The 2,500-nt window shown below is 78.8% G+C and overlaps 1 non-coding gene across 1 annotated transcript; it reads left to right on the top strand.

The window, feature by feature from the left end:
- Positions 1-1,819: 1,819 nt before the first annotated feature.
- Positions 1,820-1,972, top strand: LOC144248087 (5.8S ribosomal RNA). Its single transcript, XR_013341491.1, has one exon. It is a non-coding gene; the product is annotated as a 5.8S ribosomal RNA (ribosomal RNA).
- The last annotated feature ends 528 nt before the right edge of the window (positions 1,973-2,500 follow it).

Genomic DNA, 2,500 nt, shown 5'->3' with positions numbered 1-2,500 from the left:
AGGTCGTTTCCCTCGCCCCAGGGCCAGGTACCTAGCGCTCCGCGCCTCCGGCGGCCCCCCGGCTTCCTTTTCCTCGGCGTCGTCAAACGCTGCGGGGAGGGGGCCGCGAAAGGGCCGCCGCCGAGCCGGGGCGGCGGTTTAAAGACTCGGGCGGCTCGGCGCGTCCTTCCGCCGCGGCGGCGGCGGCGGCGGTTGCCGGGCGGCGGTGCGCGGCTCCATTGAGGGGTGGGGAGCTACTCCCGCGTGATCCCCTGCGGTGGTGCCCGCGGCCACCGGCCGCGCGGCCGTCGTCCCGCCGCGTTACCGCGCGCGGGGGGTTTGTCGCGCCGCGCCGGGGAGGGGCGCCCTGCCCCCCCCTCTCCGCGGCCCGGCCTCGGCGGAGAGGCCGCGGCGCGCGGTCGGCCGCGGGGGCCGACCCGCTCGCCTCGAAACGGGCGACGCCGGCAGAGAGCGCGCGCTCTCTCGCCCCTTCCTCAGCTGCGGGGTTGCGGCCGCCGGGGCCCGCCGCGCTCTCCTCCTTCCTCGGCCGCCTCTGCGGTCTCTGGGGTGCGGCGCCGCGCGCGGCGCGGCCGCGCCGTCTCTCTCCCCTCGACGGCCTTCTCCTCGAGCGCGCCGGCGGCGCCGGTCGCCGGCCGTCCCCGGCTCAGCGACCGCCCGCCCGCCCGGGGCCGAGCGCTCGGCAGGTCCCTCCGTCGCCGGAGAGTCCGCGAGCGCGGGCGGCCCCGTGCCGAGCGGCGGCGGCGCCGCTCGGCGAGTGTCCCCCGCCAGCGGGGACGGCCGGCCGGACGGCGCCCGCCGTCGCCGGCGGCGGTCCCGGCCCGGGCCCCGCCCGCCGCCTCCCCGTCGCCCTTTTCTCCGTCCGCTCGCGGAGCCCCGGAGGAAGGTCGTGCGCGCGGCGGCCGTGGGGGGTTGGGGGGGGGGGCGCTTCCCCGCCCGGTCTCCCCGCCCGGTCAGCGGGGAGAAAAGGGCGGGCGTCGCTGCCCCCCTCCCCGCCTACCCCCCCGGCTCGGCGCCGCACGCCTTCCCCTGGGCCGCGCGTGCCCGAGGAAAAAGGGGCTCCGTGACGGTGCGAGGCGGCGGCGGTCCCGGGAGTGCGGCCGTTGCGGCGGCGGGTCAGCCGTCCGGCAGGCTCCGGGCGCTCGCGACGCCGGCTCGGGTCTCGGTGCGGCGCCCGCCTCCGGCGCCGGCGGCGGAGCGCGTCCGCCGGGCGCTCGCCCTTCCCGGCGGGAGCGGTCCCGCGGGGGGCGTTGCCGGTTGGGCGGTGGCCGTCGCGTGCCGTCTCGAGCGCGGCAAGGCCGCTGGGGAGAGAGAGCGAGCCGGCCGCGCGGTGGCGCGGCGGCGCTCCGCGGGTCCGCGGAGCGGCGGTGAGAAGGGAGAGCGGCGCGCGCGGGGGCCGACGGCCGCGCCCCCGGCCGCGTGCGTCCCGTCGTCCCGTTGCAGCGAGGCCGGGCGGGCCGCCGTGTCCCCCCGCGGTCCGGCGCGCGCCGCGTGCCTCCTCCGTGCGGAGGCCGGGCCGAGCCCGGGCGCCTGGGCCGCCTCCGGAGGACGGCACAGTTTGCCGGCGGCGTCTCCCCTCGCTCGTAGCGGCGGGGGGAGGCGGTCGGGGACGCGGGTCCCCCCGCCTTTCCCGCCGACCTTCGGAGCGTTCCGTTGGGCGTTTCGCTCTCGGATGGTTTTTCTTTCCCCCCCCACTCGGTTCGTTGCGTTGTGTGCTCGTACGGTCGAAGCCGGGGGCGGCCCGCGTGCGTGCCCCCTCGGCGAGAGAGAAAAAAAGGGGCCCCCTCCGCCCGTGTGCGGGGTTCGGTGCCGAAAGCCAGACAACTCTTAGCGGTGGATCACTCGGCTCGTGCGTCGATGAAGAACGCAGCTAGCTGCGAGAATTAATGTGAATTGCAGGACACATTGATCATCGACACTTCGAACGCACTTGCGGCCCCGGGTTCCTCCCGGGGCTACGCCTGTCTGAGCGTCGCTTGACGATCAATCGCCGCCCGGGGGTTGCCACCCCGGCGGCGCGGCTGGGGTCGCCGCGCAGGCCCGTCGTCGTGGCCGTGGCCGTCGTGGCCGCGCCCGAGGGCCTTCGTCCCCCTAAATGCAGACTCGGGGAGCGCTCCGTAGCTCCCCGCTCCCGGAGCGAGCCGCTGGGGCGGAGCTCGTCCTCGCCGGGGGCCGCGTCGCCGAGCGGCGGCGCGGCGGCCGGGGAGAAAGAGAGCGAGAGAGACGGGGCGGCGTCGAGAGCGCCCCGCCGAGGGCCGAGAGACGAGGGCGAGAGGGGGGGAGGCGAGGCGCGCGGGCCTCGCCCCCCCCCGGCCTCCCCCCGCGCGGGCGGCTGTCTGCGGGTGGGTACCGCGCGGGTACCGTGCCGTGCTGCCGCGCGCGAGGCGCGAGCGCCGGGGGGGGCGGGGGCGACCCCCGCGTCGTCCTCTCCTTCCCTTCCCCGTCCCTCTCTGTCGCCGTCTCGGGGCGCCAGGGGCGCCGTCGCCGTTCTCGCTCTCTCCCT

Source organism: Lonchura striata, chromosome 33 (genome assembly GCF_050655825.1).
Source record: "Lonchura striata isolate lonStrDom1 chromosome 33, ASM5065582v1, whole genome shotgun sequence".
NCBI lineage: Eukaryota > Metazoa > Chordata > Aves > Passeriformes > Estrildidae > Lonchura > Lonchura striata.
This window is presented reverse-complemented; position numbering and strand designations above follow the sequence as displayed.